We start from the raw sequence: 24,697 nt of genomic DNA on the forward strand, positions 1-24,697 counted from the left end.
TTATCTTAGATATCTCTTTCCATTTTTGCTGGCCTCGGAAATGTTTTCTCTAGAGGGCGCTGCGCGTCGACGTCCGCCGAGTCAATGTCCCTCGACAGCCGCCGTATCGACGTCGACGTCATCCTGCCTATAAAGGCAGCGCGCAGCGTCCGTTGCTCAGTTCCGTTTTTCCGCACTTACTCAGTGCCTCGGAATATCGTTGCTCGGTTTCGTAGAGAATTAATCCAATTTCTTCGAGATATTCGATCCATACTCGATGGCTTCCTCGTCGGAACCGACGATCCCTCGGTCCGGCTTTAAAAAATGCTGAGACTGTGGAAAAAAGATGTCGCTGACTGACCCTCACAGAGTTTGTCTATGGTATTTGGGAGCTGAACACCATTGTTCCGAGTGCGAGGACTGTATGTCCATGACAGCTAAGGCCCTGAAGGAGCGTAGGGGGAAGCTGGAAAAAGGTAAGACTTCTAAAGCTTCTTCTTCCTCGACGAAGTCGAGACATTCGTCTCCTCGTCACCATTCGCGCTCCAGGTCTCGAAACGGGTCCCATCACTCCTCGAGATCGAAGCACTCGAAGAGGAGACGTCGAAGATCCCCTTTTTCGTCCTCCTCTTCCTCTGTTTCACCTAAGAGAATCCCTTGCCCCATGAAACATAGTTCCCGGGCTGAATGGGAGGAATTCCGAAAAAATACGATGAGCGTCTTCGAGAAAGCGGCCTCGACCCCCTCGAAGACTGCCGAGAGCGATGCTCTGGTCGAAAGACCCGAAGGTCCAAAACGCCGCGAGTCGCAGTACCCGGCGAAGAAAGCTTCTCAAGCGCGTGACGAACCCTAGAGTAAAGCTAAGACCTCGAATCCTTCTTCGAAGGTTCCGTCGACGCCGTCGACGAAGGTTCCGTCGACGCCGAGGTCGGTGTCTTCGACGCCGTTGTCGAAGGGACCTTCCACACACGGGTCTGTCGACTCAACGCCATCCTCAACACCGGCGTCGATGCCAAGGAAAGTCACGGTTGCGGCGCACCCAGTGGCTATTCCCAGGTCTTCGATGACGATGTCGTCGAGATTGTCGACATCCTCAAGCAGAATTCCAATTCTATCGAGGACCTCGAGGCCTCCGCCTTTATTTTCGACGCCACGTTCGAAGCCTTCGACGTCAGCGTCGACGACATCGACGTTTTTGAGGCCGATTACAACAATTTTGGCACCCTCTGCCTTGGAGGTGGGTTTCACACCCTTTGTGAGTTCAGACCAATTGAGAACAATGTCCTAAATTATGGAAGAGGGAGAACTATCTGACCAAGAAGAGACATTTGAGTTGCAGGGATCTGCAACCCCAGTTCAAGAGGAGTTATCCTCAGAGGAACGCAGATTAAAGGAACTCCATGATTCCTTCCATGAGGCAAGTGGTTTAGACACTTCCCCTGAGGTGGAGTTTGCTAGGCCAGACCCGGGGGAGCATGCTGAAACCCCTTATAGAGCCTTAATGGCCAGGATCACAGAATTTATGGGGTGGTCAACACCTTCACAGGCTTTCCAACACGATGACCTCACGGATATTCTTGATAAAGGTCCACAGGAGGATCCTGTAGTACCTTTTCATAAAGCTCTTCAAAGGAAAATCATGACGAACTGGGAAACCCCAGATGTCGTCCCAGCAGTAAATAAAAAACTGTCTACTAAATACAGGGTATCTTCTGCAGACCCAGAGTTTTTGTCCAAACACCCATCCCCAGAAAGTCTGGTGGTACAGGCAGCATCTTCTACTGACATCAAGACTGCTTACCCTACCGTCCCACAGGACAGGGACGATAAAAAATATGATGCTATGGCTAAGAAAGTCTTTTCGGCATGTAGCATGGCGTTAAAATCTATTAATGCTACTTGCACCCTTGCTAGATTTAGCCATACACTTTGGGTGTGTGCTTCTACAGCGGCTGACTGCATCCTGGAGGGAGAAGAAAGGGAGGCATTCCTAAATATCATACAGGACGGTAAAGACGCTATGTGCGAATCCCTCCAGACGGGCATTGATTCGGCTGACAGTATCAGCAGAGCAATGGCGGCAAGTACAACAACCAGGAGATTTGCTTGGTTGAGAAAGTCTGGTTTTGCCCCAGATGTGCAAGCCAGGCTCTTGAACATGCCATTTGATGGCTCTTCTTTGTTTGGGAAAAAGGCAGATGACTGTTTAGAAAAACTGCAAACATCAAAGACAGCAGCAAAATCCCTAGGCGCTGCAATCCGTCAGACACCATTTCGTCCCACAGGAACCTCTGCGAGAGGCAAGTCCTTTCACTTCTACTCCCTATTCGGAAGAGGTAGAGGACGACCGGCTCAAAGGGGACAAAGAAGAACTACCCGAGGTGGACGGGGTAGATATTCAAAAGCCGCAGCAACAGCAGGTGCCTCTTTACCATCGGCATCTGCATCAGCCGCCCCAAAACCACTCTGAGGACTTCCCTCACAAGACACCTGTAGGAGGCAGGTTAACTCAACATCTGGCGGAATGGCAGGCTATCACGTCAGATGCTTGGGCATTGGAGACAGTTGCACAAGGTTACTGCCTCCCTCTCCTACACATACCTCAGAGTCATCCACCGGGGATCAGCTCTAAAAAAGCTCCAGATCCACTCCTCTTGCAGGAAATTTTAGACCTGCTAGAGAAAGGTGCCATAGAACCGGTACCTGTAGCGGAGAGGAACAGGGGCTGGTACTCCCCTTACTTTATCATTCCAAAGAAAGACGGAGGACTGAGACCCATCTTGGATTTGCGAGAATTGAACAAATTCCTCAGGAAAGACAAATTCAAGATGGTAACTCTTTCTCAGATCCTTCAGGCCCTTCAGTTCCAGGACTGGTTGGTATCTCTGGACCTTCAGGACGCTTATTTCCATGTGCCAATTCATCTCAAACACAGGAAATACCTGAGGTTCGCAATTGGCAAATCTCATTATCAATTTCGAGTGCTGCCATTTGGGCTGACCTCCGCCCCGAGGGTCTTCACCAAGTTAATGTCGGTAGTGGCTGCAAGGCTAAGGAGGGAAGGGATTCACGTCTACCCCTACCTGGACGATTGGTTGATCAGAGCTGTATCTTCGGAACAAGCTCAGATCCAGCTAGATCATGTTTGCCACTCCCTTCACAGACTGGGCTTCTCCCGCAATTTAAAGAAGTCACAAATGATACCATCGCAGACACTCCAGTTCATCGGAGCGATCCTGGACACTTCCCTGGGAAAAGCCTCGCCACTAGAGGTGAGGGCTCAAGATATTCTACAGATGGTTACCAAGTTTCAAAATGCCCAACGTCTCCCAGCCTTCGACTGTTTGAGGTTGCTAGGCCTCATGGCATCCTGCATTTTCCTAGTGCCAGAGGCTCGCCTGAGAATGAGATCCCTCCAGTGGGCACTGAGAACTCAGTGGTCACAATTCTCAGGGAGAATGACAGATCTTCTTCAGGTTCCCGACAGGGTGGCTCGAGACCTTCAGTGGTGGGCCTGTCAGGAGAACATTCTGAAAGGAGAGCAGTTTTGGCAACCCTGGCCAGAGATAACAGTAGTCACGGATGCCTCACTCACGGGGTGGGGAGCCCACGCCAACAACTTGACCATCAGCGGTCGTTGGTCTCCATCGGAGTCCAGACTACATATCAACCTGTTAGAGCTGAGGGCCATCAGACTTGCGCTGAAGGCTTTTCTGCCATCTGTACAAGGAAAGAATGTCCTGATAATGACGGACAACACAGTGGCCATGCATTACCTCAACAAAAGAGGAGGCGTAGGATCACTACCTCTGTGCAGAGAGGCGATGCAGCTCTGGTTTTGGGCAATCCAAGAAGGAATCTCTCTATCGGCAGTTCACCTAGCCGGAGAGAAGAACTTGACAGCGGATGCTCTGAGCAGGCAGAGCACAGTCTCTCACAAGGGAACTAGCTCAGGAAGTCCTTCAAGAGATCTTCGCCCTTTGGGGAACCCCTCAGGTGGATCTGTTCGCCATCAGTGTCAACAGTAAGTGTGATCTGTTCTGTTCAAGGGAATTTCCCCCGAGAGGAGCTCTGGGAGACGCGTTCATAGTGGACTGGGATTTTCCGCTTCTGTACGCGTTTCCACCGGTCCCTGTCATTCCTAAAATGATCAGGAGGTTGAGAAGATTCCGGAAAACCATGATCCTAATTGCCCCGGATTGGGCCAGGAGAACGTGGTACCCGGACCTTCTAGACTTGTCCATCTGCCCTCCAATTCGACTTCCACTCAGAGAGAATCTGCTCTCACAGAAGGGAGGTCAGGTTCTCCATCGAGACATCAAAACCCTCAACCTTCACGCTTGGCTTCTGAAAGGCTGAGGTACAAGGATTGGTACCTCCCTGATGATGTTATGGAGGTGTTGCTTTCGGCAAGAAGGCCAGCAACAAAATCTTTATACCGCTGCCGTTGGAACAGATTTTGCAGCTGGTGTAGAGAAAAGAATATCGATCCCTTTTCATGTGGTACACCAATGGTTTTGTCCTTCCTACTTTGTTTAGCGAATTCAGGCCTTCAAGTTGGCACCATCAAGGGCTATCTCGCAGCGCTATCCATCTTTAAGCGCACTGCGGATGAACCATCCTATTTCAAGTTACCCTTGGTAATACAGTTTCTAAAGGGGTTAACTAACGTTTATCCCCCAAGACCATTCCAGGTTCCCCTATGGGATTTAAACTTAGTCCTAACTTTCCTGATGGGCACACCTTTCGAACCACTCCACTCTTGTTCGTTAAGATTTCTTACCCTTAAGACTGTTTTATTAATAGCACTTACATCTGCTAGAAGGGTGAGCGAGTTACAAGCTCTTTCTTGTAAACCCCCTCATACAATCTTTCACAAAGACAAAGTTGTTCTGCAAGTGAAGCCTAATTTCCTCCCAAAGGTGGTTTCTGAATTTCATATCACTCAGAAGATTACCCTTCCATCTTTCTATCCTCCTCCTCATCCGGGGAAAGAGGTAGAGAGGTTACACAGGCTGGACCCAAGAAGGGCTTTAAGTTTTTACATTAGTAGACTGGCTAGGATAAGACAAGCAGACCAGCTGTTTGTAGGCTACGCAGGTCACAAGCTGGGGTTACCGATAACTAAGCAGACTATTTCCAGATGGATCATTTTAGCCATTTTGGAGTGTTATAAACTGGCAGGAAAAGAGCCCCCTCAAAATCTTAGGGCTCATTCGACCAGAGGTATTGCAGCTTCATCGGCCCTCAAAAGAGGAGTGCCGGTTAGAGACATATGTGCGGCTGCCACATGGTCTTCCGTCCATACCTTTACACGGTTTTACAACTTGGATTCCTCCTCCAGTCAAGAGACTAGGTTTGGAAGGGCAGTATTGCACTCTATTCATCAATAAGAGGAAGCATGAAGTCAGTACTCCCACCTCCAATAACAGAATACTGCTATGGGAGCCTATCTAAGATAAGGAATACGTCGGAGGACACAATCCCTTCGAAGAACAAGTTACTTCTTACCTTGTAACGTTCTTTCGATGGGATGTTCCTCCGATGTATTCCTTATCGACCCTCCCATCCATCCCTGCAGTACTACTTCCCTTGTTGTTGCAGCTTACGCTCCTTCAGGGTGATTAGTCTAGTCCAGAAAGAATTATTGTGGGCTACAAAACGGAACTGAGCAAAGGACGCTGCGTGCGGCCTTTATAGGCAGGGTGACGTCGACGTCGATACGGCGGCTGTCGAGGGACATCGACTCGGCAGACGTCGACGCGCAGCGCCCTCTAGAGAAAAAATTTCTGAGGCCAGCAAAGCTGGAAAGAGATATCTAAGATAAGGAATACGTCGGAGGAACATCCCATCGAAAGAACGTTACAAGGTAAGAAGTAACTTGTTCTTTCCATTCATCTCCTTGTCTAATTCGTATCAGATGATATGCCCCTTTAAGATCCAGCTTGGTGTACAGGTTAGCCCCTTGGACAGCTTCCAAAATGTCTGGTATTAGAGGCATTGGGTGTTTGTCTGGAATGGTGATCTTATTCAGACCCCGGTAATCTATACAAGGTCTAAGCTCAGAAGAATTCTTTTTAGGAATAAAACATAGAGAGGCGGCTGCCGGGGGAGGTTGACTCGGTAATCAGGCCGTTCTTCAAATGAGTATCCAAATAATCTCGAAGAACTTCCCTCTCTGATTTCAAAAGAATATACATTCTGCCGAAAGGAAGAGGCTCCGCCGGAATCAATTCTATAGCACAATCATCACGACGATGAGGTGGGAGTTGCATATATTCCGAGGTAGAAAAAACGTCCTCATACTCCTGATATTCTTTAGGTAGACTTGAGATGAAATTGACTATCCTGGGGATCTGGGTTTCTTGGATTGATTCTCCTGCAGTCTCAATCTTCTGTTTAGGGCCCCTAATACAATGTTCCATACAATACTCTGAACCCAAAAAGAGTGACCCGGCTCTCCATTTAATAAAAGGATTGTGCCTTTGTAACCACGGTAGTCCTAGGATAATAGGATAGTGGGCCGCCCGGATTATATCCATTGTGATCAACTCATGATGTGAAGCTATCGACATGGTAAGAGGATTTGTTTGACTCCTAATTGGACCAGATATCAAGGGACTCCCGTCCACACTTTCAACTGGAATAGCTTAAGTCTTAGCCGAGCAGGGGATGTTTTTCTGTCTGGCCCAAAGATCATCTATGAAATTACCCGCGGCTCCACAATCCACCAGAGCCGAGACCTCAGATAGAATATGTTCTCGAAATGTCAGGGTTACCCTTAAGACCATCATACACGTCTGAGGAGAATTAAGACACAGAGAATTTTACAATTTGTGTGAGGAGCCAGTTATTAAAGAGGGTTCCCGAACTGTGGTTCCTCCTATGATCGGGCGCTGGCGTTTCCCGACTTTCTCGGAGGGACAATTGGACATTCTTGAACTAAATGTGTATCTGCCCCACAATACATGCATAAGTTGTGGGTTCTCCTTCGGGTACGTTCTTCTGTCGATAATGGCCCTCGAGGAGTTGTGGTTCCTAATTGCATGGGTTCCTCCAAACTAGATCTAGTTGTAGAAGGTAAGGATGGATGAGGAAAAGGGCGTACTACTCATCCTTTTCGTCTTTCATTGTTTCGTTCCTTAATTCAATAGTCCAATTACATCACAAGTGCCACTAGTTCTGCTAAGGACGAAGGGCGAGGTACCCTAGAGACCTCATCCTTCAGCTCTTCGGAAAGACCTCTCCGAAACAAAGTAACCTGGGCATCATTCGACCATGTTGTTTCATTCGCCATTTGTTTAAATCGGGCGATATAAGTCAGGAGATCTTGGCTCCCCTGTTTTAAATCTAACAAGTGTTCTTGAGAGACCACCCTTATTTCTTGTCTAGCAGATATCGTGGGAATGCTGTTACCGAAGGCTATATACGAATCAAGGATAGGGTTATTAGATGTGACCAATGGGGTGGCCCATGCTAAAGCCGGTCCTGACATTTGCGAAATCATGTACCCTATACGGTCTCTATCCGTATGAAAATAAGCATGTATGAAAGCAAACTGTACTGTGCATGCAGCCAAAAATTCTTTTACCCGGTGAAGATTTCCATCAAACTGTCCTCCGGGTAATGCCCCCGGGGGAACCTCCGAACATTGAGGAATTCTTCCCCCTTGGGCTGCCTGCTGCTGAGCTGCTTGCTGCTGAGCTGCTTGCTGCTGAGCGGCCTGCTGTTGATTCTGTAACAGTGGAGCATTCTCTTGTTTGAGGGTTTGTACTTCTGACGTTAAAGACTGAACTGCAGCTATCAACTGCTGGATTTGTTGATCCATCCTATCCTAAGGTATAATCAAAAAAATGTTTGAACCGTGTCAAAAGTGGTCTCTATATAATTTCTCTTTTTTGGGCGTTGCTAGCTGTAATAATCAATAACACATACATTTTAACAAGGCTCAAACACCGAATTGGATTCACTCACCTGAGTTCTTCTCTTGTGCGGTTTCCTTCTGACCAGGAAGAAAATGGGGAAATACCTAGAAACCCCTCTGCTGACCGGAACTGAATGATCCGGTCCGTGGTGGAACCTCCAGGGAAAACCCCCCCGAAAGGGGAAAAAACCCTGTGCAGGGAAGGGCTGCTTGAGTTCGCAGTGTCCAGAGAACCGCCTTCCTTGTCAGGTCTGAATGGTATTTCTTTCAAGGTGGTCAAGTCTGTTCACAAGGCTGATAGGTGTTAATGAGGATTGAAGACCAAATACAGAGGTAAAAATATACTTCACTACCAAAGGAGCTATCCTGAACTAGGAGGAAACCAAGAGAGAACTCCAATAGTAAAAATGTGGCTTACCCTGATTAAGGAATCAGAAATCTCCGAACGTCGGAGGAAGTGGTCTTTGAAGCAGGAAGCTAAGGAGCAGTCACCATGGGACTGTAAAGAAGGAACAAGGAACAGAGGGGTTTTCAAGGCTTGATAATACCAAGTTACTATAGAGAAAATCTTACTGAGACTGAGACTGAATTCCCGTTACCCTCAGTGAAGAAAGGCGAAGAATGGTGTGTTCTGGAAGTTGGAAGTACTTAGGATCGGAACGGGCGCATTCCCCATAGATCAAGTTAAACTTCTGACATCTAGAAAAATAGAGGGAATAATGGTGAAAATAATGGTGAAAAGGAAACGCTATTCGGATTCCTTGCGACCTGGGGGAAAGAGAGCGGGGAGAGTGGAAATACTAAACCGCTGATGAAACCTACCCGCTAGCTGCTGCGTGCTGGTTATCGGGAGCGGCGTCTCTGTCACGCAGTGAAAGTGAAAGTAAACACCGCCGTAAACAGTCCTTTGTTTGCCCAGCCCCGAGCTAAGAAACAAATAGAAACACAGACAGATTATAACTACAGGGATCCCCTGATCTAATGCAAATGGGATACTACAGATTCCTTAGCAAGTAGAGAAAACAAACTCACGAAGCGTGGCTGATCTCTCTGTTGAGTAGCAACGCACTGGAGCACCTTCCGTGTATCCTGATATGCGTTGCGTGCGTCGGGAGGCTGGGCTCCCAGCACGTCGTCAGCAGTCGGAATCACTAGTACGTTGCCGGCAAACAGAAACTCCTCCATATTGTGAGGAGGAATCGAACTCTGTGTAGTAATCTCCTCTGTGTTGTGCTATCTCATGGATGGCATTCATCACACCTAGACACCTTATCTCGGAGTTGGTTGAATTTCCTCAGAGTGCTGCAGGAAACCGTATAACTGGGGAGGGGGACACCAGTTTGTGTGCTTTACTACAGTTACCGGAATTGAAGATTTGCCAAGTTCCAGCTTTGTGACAGGTCCCAGTGCAGTCCAGGAGTTCCCCGACGTCTTCGCTCTTGTCTCCACGACTGAGGCACAGGAACAGCGGGATCTGCAGGAACTGCCAGGAACAGAAGTCTTCAGCTGCATCTTTTTCTTCATTTGAAGGGTACTGTGAAACGAGACTGAGAGTACTTAACTCTCGCGGCGAAAGTGCTTGAAACTTTTCCAACTCGCAGGCCTGATCAGCTTGTGACCCAACATATAATTCTTCTTGTTACAAACTACTTCTAAGAACTTCTACAGAGACTTTACCGTTTACTTATCAGAACCATTTTATCCTATCCAAGACTTTAGCCCATTGACTTTGGCATAGCCTATTGAATTGAATTGACTCTTCTGGTGAACTCAAAATATCTGCACTGTCTAAGAAATTGTAATGCTTTTATGTTCTGAACCTATTCCTTTTTGCTCCTCCTTCAAAGTATTCTGATTGCCATTTTGCTCCTCCTGCAAAGTAGTTTGAATGCCTCAGAAACTTAATGAGTATAGTACTGAAGTATATTTGTGCATAGTATTAACTGGCTCCTTCTAGTGAATGTTTTATAACTGATTGTTGAATAAATTAATAAGTGTTTAACCAAGAAACCTTGAGTGTAAGAGTTTATTTGAACACCTGTGATTGTAGACCTCAGTGTAACATCATTACTTTTCACATTCCCCTCTTGAGATAAGCCTAGCTGCTCAGCTCCGCTACCAAAAACTGTGTAGTAGAGACTAATACCAAAGGTTGGTTTGCTTATACATGTACTCTGAGTTGTGTGTAGTGGTCCCAAAGGGTACTGCATACAAACTCTGCCTAACACTGGTGGTAAGCGGTGAGGAAAAATTGTAGAGTTGTTACATTGAGAGTTCTGCTTTACTTTTGTTCAAATAGCAACCTTCACAAGGCTAAGCACCACTAGAAAAGCAATTTTATCATGCTTTATATGGATAACTTCAGACAGGAAGCCCTGATCATTCTAACAGTAGATCAACTGAAATGTATGTGTAAGGACAGGAATCACCCTGTTAAAGGAAAGAAAAATGAATTGATTGAAAGGTTGTTGAATTATCAAAGTCTGAGAAGTAGGGCTGTCACCCCTACTCCTTCAGAAAATGTGGAAAATGTTGATGAGGATGATAATGATTCAGAGTCTAACTCTAATGTTATTGAAGAGTCAGAAGAGTTAGAGGAGTCTCAGGATGTGAGCCCCTATGCACCTCAACAAGCTCTTAGGCCTCAACCTTTAGCCACAGGGACCCTACCAGGTCCAGTACTGATTACAGAATTTGTCTCTCTTGAAAAAATGAAACTGGAGTTACAGTTCAAAAGGCTACAACTGCAAACTGAAAGTAAACATCAAGAAATCAAACTCAGAGTAATGGAAATGCAACGTGCTCTTGAAATGAAGAAATTGTCTCTTGAAAATGTTTCTATCCAAGAGTCTTCTAGGTCTTCCAGCCCTAAGAGACCTTGCATGCCTAAAGAAGCTGTGAGTATGTATGAGGCGAAACTTGACATTTTTGATTGGTTGGGTGCTTTTGAGTATAACAATCGGATTCAGGGTTTCACAGGGAATCAGTTGATTCCTTGACTTTTGTCTAGGCTCCTCCAGGTTGCAACTGATGCTGTAGTGGAGGTGGGGGAACCTGAAAGATTGGAGTATGAAAATGTGAAGCTAGCTTTGATAGCTAGATTTGGGAAAACTCCTTCCCAGTACCTTAAGAGGTTTAGGACCCTCAAAAAGAATGATGGTATCCTTTTGGCTACATGGGTGTGTGCTTGTTTGAGAAACTTAGATGGATGGGTTAAGGGTTACAGAGTTAACACTTTTGAAGGAATGAGAAATCCGTTTATGTTGGAATCTATTTTTGATGCCTGTTCTCCTGAACTGAGACAGCACTTGGCTGACTCTAAAGAGCTTGAACCCAAGAAGCAAGCAAACGCTGCTGACTTGTGGGTTGCCAACAGGGCTACTCACAGGGATTCTGGGGCTACTCAGAAAAAGAATGAAGGGAAGCAGCAAAAGAAAGATGGTAAAGAAAATTCAAATACCTCTGTTCCAAGAGTTTATTTGAACACCTGTGATTGTAGACCTCTGTGTAACATCATTACTGCTCACATTCCCCTCCTGGATAATCCTGGCTGCTCAGCTCTGCTACCAAAAACTGTGTAGTACAGACTTGTACCAAAGGTTGGTTTGCATACACCTGTAGTCTTAGTTGGACTGCCCCTTTTGGGGGGGTGGTACCAAGCCTGATTTGCATATGGTCTTTTCCCTTCTGTAATGGCTTGGCAGGCAAAGAACGATGGTCTGGAGGGTTGCCCAGAGCAATGTCATAGGTTAAGATTCAGTCTAAACCTTCCAGCCATCACCTCTTTGTTTTTACTTTGTCACCCCGAGTGGACGGGTATGCCCAGACATGGGTCCGGTGCCTGCTGGGCCTAGAGACCCAAGCTACTCCTCACTGATGAGGCCCAAAAAGTCTGAAACATGTCTGGGGATGCTTGTGGTCTTGTGCAGAGGGGATGTGACCTAGCAGTTAGGGCTGGACTGCCCCTTTTGGGGGGTAGTAACAAAGCCTGATTTGCATATGATCGTTTCCCTTTTTTAATGGCTTGGCAGACGAACAACAATGGCCTGGAGGGTTGCCCAGAACAATGCGCCAGAGGTTAAGATTCAGTCTAAACCTTCCAGCCATCACTTCTTTGTTGTTACAATTGATTCCTAACATACTGCAGAAGGCACGCCAAAATCTAGAAGTGAATTGTGGCCCTCTGTCTGATACAATACTTACAATATGCTGTAAAAACAACTCCACCAACTGACTTGCCCCAGGAATTCCTATATAAGGAATAAAATGAGTCTGCTTAGAAAGGTAATAATACTGAGAAACTGTGGGGAGTAACAGGTTGGGATGCGCTAGTCTTCTTCTTGATTCTAGCAAGTGGTCCTGGCCAGAAGTAGCAGCATACGAGGTCCCCCTTGGCCTCCTGATATAAGCATATGAAAAAGAGTGTATGTTGCTGATCAGTGCAGTGGCCCTGATTCCGTTTATCAATTTGTAAACAATAATGTGTATAAGTCCTTATTCAATATAAAGTCCAAATATGTCTCAAATAGATGTTTTGATTTATTGGCAAAATCCAACAAATCAACAGCCGACACGTGTTTCGGCCAGACGGTTGTCCTCAAGACTATTGTTACCTCAAAGAAGTGCAGGTTACATAGATGTGAAAATTCACACAATGCAAATTCCCATTCCATTTGATATGTGACACACAGATAACATTAACATAATATCAAGCAGTGGTTATTACAGACCATGTTGTAAATCAGTGTCAGGCAGTGTGAGCAGGTACAGAAAAAATAAGACAAAGATGCAATGGTCAGTTCCTTAAAATAATTGTGACATACATTATTAAACCCCATGAGTTACAGGTGCTGTCCCTGTGAATCGTTAATACTGCATACATACATTTTTTTCCAATAGGATAATGAAATAAATAGTTTATTCAAAGGCTAGCAAGCGTGAGATGCCAGTTTCATCAGTAAGGGGTTGTGCTCACCCTTGTATGTTACTGAACTGTTTCTGAAAATCACTTAGTGTGTCCCATGTTATACCATGGACTAATTCTATACATGCTCATAAGTGAAATTGTTGTCCAATAAAGATTATTGTATATAACTGACACGGACAGCCAGGCGCCACACTAGTGTTAGACCACGTGCAGCCACCCATTTACCAGTGAAAAAATATATAATGACTCACTAAATTGGTCAATGACGAGTTCTGAATCAGAAAAATGAATTAAGATTACATCTCAGTGAGACACTGATGTTCCTTATAAAAGCTATGGCTGTCATAAAATATGCTAAGTAAATATATAAATAAAACCTCACCCTGGTGTTGTATGGGATAAACACGTCACCAGGATATTCGATGAGGGCACCAAATTAGGTGCAATTCCACATTTGATATTGTATCTGGAAGACATACGAGACAGGGATACTGAGCATCTAATTGGGCTGAACCCATCCTTGTATACAATATCTCATTACCATTTAATTGGCTAAACAGACTCACCTAATGGTTCAAATCCTTGTACTATTCCACAACTTCTTAAAATGTATACAACTTGTAGGTCGTTGAAATCAGTAATCCCAACAAAGTGTCTCTGTAAATTGAAATCCAAATCATCCATCAGAAAACCATGAAAAAATATAGAAGCTAATCCAAACAGATTAACATTGTCTTGTTATAATGCTCTTACCTAAATAGTGGTGGAATTCTTCTAATTACAAAAAATATACTTATAGCCACTCAGACCTGTACCCCGTAAAATACAGCATAAAATCAATGACCACCAGTATTTCAATAATAACTATTCAAGAAAAAATAGAGAAATAGAATTACTGAACACTCCCAAAGAGGAGTGAAATACAGTATAGAATCAATAACCTTCAGTACTTGAGCAAGAGCTGTTAATTTGAGATTGGGATTGAGCAACAATTTGGGTCCCCAAAGTGGGTATGCATGTATATGTCACTTGAAACTGGCATTTCATTCATGCATTAGCTGTAACAAGATTGATGCTGGCATACAAATCATAAAAACACGTTCATCTCGTGCACAGAACTGAGCCCTACTTGAACACACCGTAAATTGCATATATGGTTGGCCTCAATCTGTTTTAGTTTAAGCTGTAGGTCACCTCCTCTGTTGCCTAATTGGGCTTTCTTCAATCTGATGAATTGGATATTTTTCACATCATCCATTTGATGGAATTCCTGCAGTGCATCGCTAATGGCAGCCTTTGATCCTGTTTATTGAGTCTCGAGATATGTTCTCTAATCCTAGTACTAATCTGCCTTATGGTGCTACTTACATACACCTTCAAACACATACAATAGCATAGACCACAAATTTAGTCCGGCAATTAATAAAGTATTAATCAAGATTTTGGTACTTTGCTCATTGACAAATTCTTGACAGCCATTTCTATGGAATGTGCAAACCTGCATATGATAAAGGTCCCACATTTAAAAAACCCTTTTGCGGGTTTCAGCCAATCCGTACCTTTCGGGCTTCTATCGGTCAAAAAAGGAGGGCATAGTTTATTTTTAAATGTCGGTGCTTTGGTTTAAATGAAAGAAGGTCTCTCATTAAGAAAGGGAAGAATATCACTAGCCAGTCGTAAGATCCCCCAATGTTTGTGTACTATCCTGTAAAGCACGTTAGCATCTCTAGTGTATTTGGTATTGATATCAACACTCATTCTTTGATGTATTGTTGCTTTATGCTTGTTAGCTGTTTTGAGCATGTCTGCTCTTGACTTCTCTCAACTTTGAGACATGCTTCAGAGATATTAGATGAATGCTACCCCCTCTCACTCAATCTCTTAACCCAAAAGTGTACGTTCCTGCATGTATGTCTGTTCGTTACTGCAATTGTGGCATGCTCGAAAGTATTCACCTACTGGGATATTCGTAATGGTTGATTGCCAGTAACAACTCTCTGCATGCAACGTCGAGTTGACCTTTGTTGTCTTGAGGAAAGCTTTAGTCTCAATCTTACCCTGTGCTATATAGATTGTCAGATCGAGGAAATCATTTGAGTTTCCACTACATTCACCTGTCAGTTTAATAGCAAAAGCATTGTTTTTGAGAAATTCCTCATATTTGCGAAACTCATCATCAGTACCCTTCCAAACCATCAAAATATCGTCTATGTAATGTTTCCATAAGTCAACATTGTCCTTAAACTCCTCATTACATAGTACATGGGTTTGTTCATAGTTAGACATGAAAAGGTTGGCCAATGAGGGTGCATACTTCGCCCCCATTGCCACTCCTTTAACTTGGGTTTAATACGTCTCATCAAACAGAAACACATTATTATTAAGTATAAATCTTAAGAATTCTTTCAACATCTCTGAGTTTGAATAGCCAGGTCATGACTGATTGATGTGTACAAAGCTATCACATCCATAGTGGCCAATAAGTAATCTTGTTTCCAATCTATTGTTGACAGAGTCTGAAGAACATGAGTGTTGTCTTTAATGTAAGTGTGCATAAACACCACATATTCCTTGAGTATGTTATCAATACATTGAGATAAACCCTCAGTAACCCACCCAATGCCAATCATTATGGGTCGGACATCCGGGTAACCCTTCAAATCTTTTGTGAATCTTGGGTAGGAAATACATGATTGGCATGGTGGGGTTATTGATTTTCAGAAAAGATATTTCCTCATCATTGATGGCCCCACTGCCGTGCCATTTATCCACTAGTAAATGTAATTCATGAGTGATCATTCTGGTGGGATTACCCGGTAATTCTTTGTATTACCCAGGTGTCCTAGGAAGGTAATCGACTACAACCAAACTGGTGTGATACTGGTTATCTTGTGGGAGATCCGTAATGAAATCCATAGAAATATGTGTCCAGGATCTCTCTGGTGTGGGCAAAGACTGTAACAACCCCATTTATCTTGAATGATCCGCCTTGTTTTGCACACAACTCTCACACTTCTGAATTTATGAAAATATATCCTTCCTCCAATCAGGCCACCAAAAAGATACTCCAACATGCTCTCGGTTTTTCGCTTTCCGAATGACCTGCCAATAGGGACTTGTGACACCAATACAACGCCTTTTCCTGTTATGCTCTGGCATTGCCCACAATATAGACACAGATTGTTTGCCTTGCGTTGTTCCTTTTCCGCCATGGACAATGGCCCCCTCACACTTCCAATCTGCAACGGCTCCCCGTCTCCTGATCGGGCCCCCTGCCTTTATCCAACCTCACAAATGATAAGACCTCTGGTCTCTTCTTAGCCCCTTTATGTTAATTCATGCAATGATGTAGTCGTAACGCCAAGTCAATCATAGCGGTGCAAGTGTGAGGTTGTGGCTCAACCTGTGCTATGGCGTCTTTTAGTTCCTCTGGTAAACCCTGATAAAACAAAACTGTCTGCTTGGTCTTTGCCCAATCCGTCTCTATCACCAAGTGATTGAACTGTGCCCAATCACGTGCCCACTGGCCCAGGGCCAATAATTCCTTGTCCTGTGCTAGCGATACCTCCGCCTATCAAACAACCTCCCAAACTCCGTCAAAAACCCCTCCCAATTGTACAATAAAGGGTCATCTCCTGTTAAATATGATATAACAAAGGCTGTCCTAGCCTGAATGTTTTCAAAAGCAGCAGGTTTAGAAATGAAATGCAATCGAAATTGTGTCAAAAACCTCATATATTTTCTTGGGTCCCCAGCAAATCTCTCTGGTGCTGCAAGGAGAACACTATTTGGTGGTTGTACTATTACTGTGGGAGTCCGGCTTGCTGCCGCACCCAAAGATGACCCAGAACTGGCCGCTTCCAGCGGACTACCCTGTGCCACTAACCCCTGTACCTGAGCCTTTAAAGCCATGGCTTCCTGCCTTGCGTGTGCTAATTCTACTTCACTGTCCTGCAAGGCCTTTAGCACTTCGGCTAAAGAGGAAGGATTGGTCTCCATTTGGATTGCGTGGTAAAAAATAACCCATTTATGGGGGTGGATTATTATGTCAGAACCATAAAGGGAGAGAGTATCGACACTCTCCTCCGAACCATAGAAGCCAAATTCATTCAACCCTTCCACCGTGGTTGGCACGGGTACCTGATGTCTGTAGTCGCAGGTAACCACGTGACAGCCAATGGGGGGCAGAGGGATTAGGGAAAGGTTGAGAATAGGGAGGGGGAGTTTAGGGAAACCGGAAAGAGGTTGAGGGAAAACGAGATTGGATGGGTGAGGGGAGGTATAGGGAAAGAACATACACACATAAGTGTTGAGACCACAACCTTGACTAACCTGACCTACCCTGGATCCTACCTGTACTCCTTAACTCCTTTAACTTTGTGCCATATCAGCCCTTGTTCTCTACACTCATTGCATGTACCCCTGCTTGACACATAACACATAGCATGAAACTTCAGGGTGTACTACGACAACAGAAAACATTTAGCAAGCAGTCTGAAACAAAACAAGGGAATTTTCCCATATGAATGTACATGTCTCATGGCCTAATTAGGCAAAGCGAAGCAAAACATAAGACATACATATACCATGATATTATAGCCCCTCGACGGTTAAGAAATTCGGTTAATGTTCCTTGAAATGGTGCGTGTTAACTTAGCACAAGTACCCTTGATCATGTGGAACCCTAGCTTACTTCAGCTGTGACCTTTTCCCCATATTTTTCCAAGATGTATTTAGATGTAGGCCCAAAGAGACCCTATATTGCTATTGCTCATATTTCAGTTCTGAGACATGAGGTAGTGCCTTAAACAACAAACTAATAACATGAATGAAAGCGTTTTTTTCACGGGACTGCCTGGACACGAAGGAATAAAGTGAAGAGGAAGCACTCTTCCCAGTCACCACTAGAAGGCCCGGATAGTTGCTCTCTGGCCCATGCCTCGCCGCCTCATCCCGCTCCTCTGTCCTTCTTTGGAAAATGATGCGTCCGACCGTGCCGACTCTCAATAATCCGCACCAGGCACGGGCGGGCGGCATCTGATAACATTGCTGCAATCACGCGCAGCTGAGTAGGCACACAAACAAAACCCCAGTCCTGCTGGGAAATGTAGTTTTCCACCCTTCCCGGCTATTAGTTTAGACCTTCGATGCCCGAAGCACCCTCACCTGCCCCAACCACCTTTCCTGACAAGTTACAGGAAACGTACTCCTTACTAAGGCATCATTGCTATATAGAAATACTTTTGAACGTTGTTAGTTGATGAATTTCCTTGTGATGGAGTCCGGCCCTTGTGTTTTGAAGTAAATCTTCTGCTTGAATCAGAGCCAGTAGAGTGTTCGGAGGGGTGGGGGGATGTGTTCATAACTTTTAGCTGCTGCATTTTCCGACTCTTTGTAGCCTATTTACCCTGTTTGGTATCTTGGGAAACCCAGGGCCTGATGCATTAGATATTTCAGGTTCTATCACTATGTCACTGGCCAACTTATGTCTGAGGTTTCACACCATTGTAGCAGGTAGAGGGCAAGTTCCCATTTCATTGGACCAGGTGATTAGTATGGGACTTGGAGATGTGATGCCGTAAATCATAAGCTCGGTTTTGGTTGGTTGGATTTGTCAGCCAGGAGTCCACATGCAGGCATTTGATTTGATTGCATACTTTCATTGTAGAGTGGTAAGTGAGCTTATATATAGTTTGGATAGCATCTGCCTAGTTGGGGCATGAGAGGTTTAACTTGTAAATATGTTGCAGGAGTGGGTTCCAGTAAATGCTGGAAACAACCGGCAAGCGACTGGATCCTTGCATTACTCTGCATGTCAGTTCATAAGGACATGCTCTGATAAGGGCCATGTTTATTGTTTCAGTCCACTGAGTAAGAAAGTATGTGATTGAGTGTAGAGTCGTTCCTTTTCATAAATGTCATCTAGTCTTTTGCTAGACTGTCATGGCTGATGATGTCTAAAGGGGCAGAAATGTCCAGCAGGATGATTGTGTTAGGCAAGCTTGCATCAGAATGTCCCAAATTGAGTAAAGAGAAATATTATTTCTAAATCCGTGTTGCGACTGGTGAATGAGGATGGTGCTGTCAACATATTTCTATAGCAGTGGATAGATACAATTTCTAAGGGCTTTTAGTTGTGAATTGTGTGTCGGAAAATGGCCAGTAGTTTTCTATGGTGTTGCTGTTAGCCATAGGCTTTTTGAGTAAAGTCTTGAAAAAGGCATTTTGAAGGTTTAACGAATGTCCCCTTTTTTCGATGGAAGCATCGGGAAGGGCTAGGATAGAGTGTAGATCATGGGTCGCCAGGGGCGATCCAAGAAAAGTACAAAAGTAATACAAAAGAAGAACACACAGACCACAATTGGGTGCAGGCAGCATGGACATATAAACTGCTGTCTCCTTCACCCCCCGGGTGTGCACTGGCGGTGATATTGTGGTAAGATAAACCAAACAGCCTTGTAAGTGTAACTCCATGGGTTGGAGTGCAGGAGGGGAACCCAGAGCGGGTTAGAACCCGTAACGCAGCTTGCCGGCTGAGGAATTGCAGATTGAACGGGGTGGCCCAGTGCGGGCATGCCTGGGCCCGCCATCTTGCCAGCGCTGCATTGACAACACTGCCCCACGATCTAGACACCCTGCTGGGGGCGGTGGGAGAAGGCAGCAGAGGAAGCAGAGCCTCAGTGGCTCTGTGGAGGGCACAGCGCTGCATCGGATCCTGAGACCCAGAGTACACGGAGCAGTGAGGAGGCGAGGCACCGCACCGGAGATCTCTGGCACACAGGACCGCAGAGAGACGGCAGATAGGGCAGTAGGATGCTGGGTAATCGGGGGGGCGGCCCCGAGAGGCCCCATTGAGGAGCAGAGTGGCCTGGGTGGAATGGCAGCACCACCGGCGGGCCTATGGTGAGTCTACCTTCCAGTGACCACCCTCAAAAACTATACGATTGTGCAGGTGGCGCAGAATGAACTGGAAGGCTTTCCGACAAGAACGATTTCAACTGGAAAAGTAAACCGTGGAGCGTTTAGGACCTATCCCAAGGGCTATAAGCCTCCAGATTAAGGTCCATCGGAGTACCAGACTATTCCACTAAATAAAATAGAAGACTTTGGTGTGCACTGAAAACAGTATTCCTCTTTCAGCAGTCCTCAGCTGCTTTCTTAGAGGGTTTCCAGCTGTAGTTACAGTCTGTGGAAGAGGACCCCACACTGCACTCTCCCTCCGATCTACATTCACAGCTGTGAGCGGGCAGCGTGCCCACCTAAGGCAAGACAGAAGGCGTCCCTGGTGCTGTAAATGCTTCAAGCTCACCTCAAAAAGTAGCATTTGCACAGATTTGCTTTTAGTTGTAAGAGGTCTCCACATACTCCTGGGCTCCATCCTGTTCATTTTCAGGGCTGTTGCTGGAGTGGGCTTGAAGGAAATCAACAGGGACCCAGTGACAGCAGCGGCCAACCACTGGACACATTGCCACCCAGAGGAGGAGCCCTGGATTTGGACTGTAGGATATGCCCCCTCATTGAGGAAGGTTGGTCTGTAGGCCAGGAGCTGTGCCCAGGGGGGAGTACTCAGCCTGAAGCACATCAGGAGCCATTGGGTCCAGCTAAGGCCTCAGGGCAGTGAGTTTCTGCCTACCCTTTGGTAGTTTTGTGAAGTTCGCCCCCCCATACACCCAGGGGATTCTTGTGAAAACGCAGCTGGCAGGGTTTGCTGAGTGGCAGGGTGCACTCCGCCAACAACAAGCTTACTGAAGTTACATGGGTGGCAGCAGGGCTGGAGCCTCCACCTATTACAGACGCCAACCAAGCAGGTTCCACCAAGGATGACATCTGCATGCTCCTGGACGAAATTCGCTCAATCATGAGTGGGCTTACAGTGGTGATTACAGAACTCAAGAGCAGGGTGGATAAGGTCGAGGAGAGGTTGGAGGTACTTGAAAACAATCGGTTGTCAGCTGACTTAACGCGGATGTAAGACTTTGAGCAAAAGGCAAGGGACTTGGAGCTGAAGGTAGACAACCTGGAGAACAGAGAGATGTGGTTGAATATTCGCATACTGGTTCTGAGGGAGGTGCAAGGTGAATCAGTCCTCTTGCCGGAGCGCCGGGTGCTGGCGCCAATAAATTTACTTTTCGATGAAGACCCATCGCCTAAAATTATGTTTGACACGATCCATCGAGCGAGGGGCCTCCCGAAAGGCCCGAGGTTAGTCCTGACGAAGTGTCATTATTACAGGCAGGCTGCTGCTATTTTGAGGAAAGCCAGAGAGAAGGACCTGATTCAGTTCGAGGGTGCTTCTGTGTGGATCATACAGGACCTCTCGGCACTCACCCTGAGCAAACAATGTGATTGCCACCCCCTGACCCAGTGGCTGAAGGAAGAAATTATCCAATACAGGTGGGAGTTTCCGTTTGCTTTCACCTTTGAGTTCCGGGCAGAGGAGTTCATGGTCACATCATCGGAGGAGGCGGACGACGACCTGTGGCATGAAAAGTCAGAGGACCACACGATGCTGTGACTACCACAGACGCACAACCAGTGACCTCCATGGTCCGCCCCTTGAGAGGAAGCCCTGGGAATGGCAGAGGTCACTACATGGCCCTCCCTGCTAAGTTGCATTTGTGCTCCCCCAATTAGAGATATTATCCTCAGGCCTTCACGGTTTCAGGAGTGTTACAAATCGGGGCTAGCTAGATGTGGGCAGACGGTAGACAGGAGGTTTTTGACCAAACCCAAGCTAGAGTCAGTGCTCGGCATCACACCAATTTCCCTGTGGCTATAGCTCCAGTTAAATGGGGTACTGACTGACCCACGATGAGGTGAGGCCCTAAAGTGCCCCCTGACCTGGTTTGAACAGATTCTGGACCAGCAGGTGCGGTCAAAGGGGCTTATCTCACAGATTAACTTGTCGCTGGTGCTGAGGGGGCACGTGGGCATACCTAGAATACAGACACAATGGGCACCAATCTCCAGCTTACTGAAGACATGGATGTTTGGCGGGTTATCTACAGGGTGGTCTGGTCGACCTCTATTGCCACCCAATATAAAATGCACAGATGACTCCTATTTAGATGGCACCTGATTCCACCAAGGCTTTCTAAAATGTACCTGCAGGTTTCAACCCCTCTGTTAGAGGCTGTGGCACATGTGGTGGGTGTGTCCCCTTGTCAGACAGTTTTGGAAGGAGGTTCTGGGGTGGGCTAAGGCTATAGATGTATTGATAGGGATCTGGCCACTTTGCTGATCCTCTTTGCGGTTGAACGGGATGGAGAGGATTTTTCAGTACTTCCCCATATGCAGAGGAATTTGTTGCTTGCAGCTCTAGTGTGCGTTACCATGTTTTGGAAGAGAAGTCATCTGCCCACGCGGGGGGAGGGGCTCGAGAAGACGCGTGAGATATATGACATGGAGAGCCTCACAGCAATACTGCTTGAGTCCCAACCTTTTCTTGCGTACTTTACAATGAATAAGCCATCCCGGGTACTTGGGTAGGTCTTCCACACACACCCGGCCCTCACCTTGGAGCCCTTAGAGGTTTTCTTTTAATATGAAGGGTGAGCCCCACCCAACCCCCAATGGTCCTGCTTTGGGCTCCTGGCCTCTCAGACTGCAGCTAGTTGCCTAGTGATTTTGACATCCCGTATCTGCCACCGTCCCAAGGGGTGGTAGGATAGGTAGGGGGTGTTAACCGCAGAAGTCGGAAGCCATGTCAAACTTACACTGGAACTTACACAGACTTATGGCACGTGCAGTGCTTCTTTACCTCTATGTTTTGCCATTACCAACCTGTTTTCTGGACGTGCGCTATTGCGCTTTTGTAACTGATGACGTTAATCAGTCCTGTTTTCTATTCTGTTCTTGTCCATGCATCTGGTGTTTGACATGCTATACCCTGTTCTTATCCTTATTAAAGACACATTTTCAACAAAAGAAGAACACACCCTGCAAGAAAAAACAGCTTTATTAAATAGTCGGCTGGGAGAACAAACATCCCTGTGGACCTGAACTGTAATACATTCTCAACTCCGCCCAAAAGGGCTGCAGTATTTATACAAGACAAATCTCATATTAACATAATTTGTGAATAATTATAATTTTGGGGAGGTGCTAATACACAATTGGTGGGTCGTCAGTGGACCCCTATAGGTTTCTGCACATTGCATGTCTTTATTGGATAAAAACATTTCCTGGAAAATCACCCTCACAACCCTTTTATGATGTCATGACCTTTAGGCGTCCCTCCCCTCAATCACATTATCTGCTAACCTGCAGAAATGGTAGCATGCCATTGGTTGGCATCCACTAAGGTACAGGTTGATAAACCCCTCAATGTGGATTGTACCCCTTCGTTGGAGACAGCGCAAACCACAGCATCCCACCAAATCTATACAATGGAATTATGAGAGCACCGCAACAAGTTCATGGGCATTGTTACAGTCTTTACAACACCATATCCCAGTCCCCGGATTGGTTCCCACTTCCCTTGTCCTCTTGCATATGTTTGCTCCCTGTCTCCTCTCTTCCTCTAGATTTTAAAAAAAAACTGTGCAGGACACTATTGGTGAACCCGAATTTCTCGTATTTAATTCTCCTCTATCATTGTCCTCGCTGCCTGAGCCCGACCCGTAGTACCCAGCCTAATGACCTCACAAATAATCGTCTGAGACTGCACACAATGTTTGGCTGCGGTTCTCTTCCCATGAGAAACTTTTCCTTCTGCAACAATTAATTAGCTACTGTGGGATTCTTGGTGCCAGACCCTTAGTGATCTGATCTGGTATTTCTGCAAGTGTCGGCAGAACTTCAATTTCGCAGTGAGCTGTGGCCTTTCAAAACCACTAAAAATGGCTTCTGTCTAGTCGGAATTACCCAATTTGTTCATTCAGTTTTGTACCTTAGGTCTTTTTGCCCTAATTATAGGTGTACCTTTTAACCTTCTTCCCTTTTGACCTACTTACCAGAACATGAGGATCGGGAGTTGCGGGGGTGTCCTCTAACCCCTTGCTTCAGATGAAAGTCGCCAAGGTTTGCAGCGAGCGAGTTTGTAGCTGCATTGTTCTCTTTTTCTTGCTGGATATTGAAGTGTTTAGGTTTGGTTAAGTATTCGAAGTCAGTGGAAATATTAAAGACTGCATTAGCCAAATTATCTCTGAAAGGTTGGTTGTATGGGCTTGATGACGAGGATGGCTAGCGTTGAATGTGCAAAATTGAGTAGATTAACAGAACTGATTCGTAGTCTGAGGTGTTTTCAGAAGGAAAACTTTGAATGTTGATAGATTCTTTATGAATAAGTGCAAGTCTTCCTCCTCTCTTAATCATTATGTTGGTGACATTTGATTTTGTAGCCTGTGGGGATGGCTTTGTCATGATTCCTGCCCATCATGTCCCCAGCCCTCCAAGATGTTAGGCTGGAGCCAGGCCACGATCACCTACATGGCCCTCAAGGGCCTCTCCATCCCTCCAAAGACCCACTTGGAGTCAGACTTAGCGCTTGTGGCGGTGTGCAGTCATAATTTCGAATGCATCATTTCGAATGCATTAATGTCGAAAATAAAAATGTAGAATTTTTTTTCTTCAAATTTATGTTTTTTATTTTATATGTTTTTATGGGTCTAGTTAGTTAAAAAAGGGTTAATAAACGAAAAACAGGGGCTGGGGGAACCCCCCATTAAAAAAAGAAAAAAAAAGAAAAATTTGACATTTTTTTTCAACATTTTGCATCCGACATTAAGGCATTCGAAATTATTGCATTCGACTTATTGACTATAAACCCCTGTGGCACCAGACTCAATCACTCCCATAGGATAACATTGGGGATTGGACTTGTAGTGCATTGATGGGGACAAGATGGATGCCCCCGCATATTTCGG

This window comes from Ambystoma mexicanum, chromosome 3p (genome assembly GCF_040938575.1).
Source record: "Ambystoma mexicanum isolate Mex_15411 chromosome 3p, UKY_AmexF1_1, whole genome shotgun sequence".
Lineage (NCBI taxonomy): Eukaryota > Metazoa > Chordata > Amphibia > Caudata > Ambystomatidae > Ambystoma > Ambystoma mexicanum.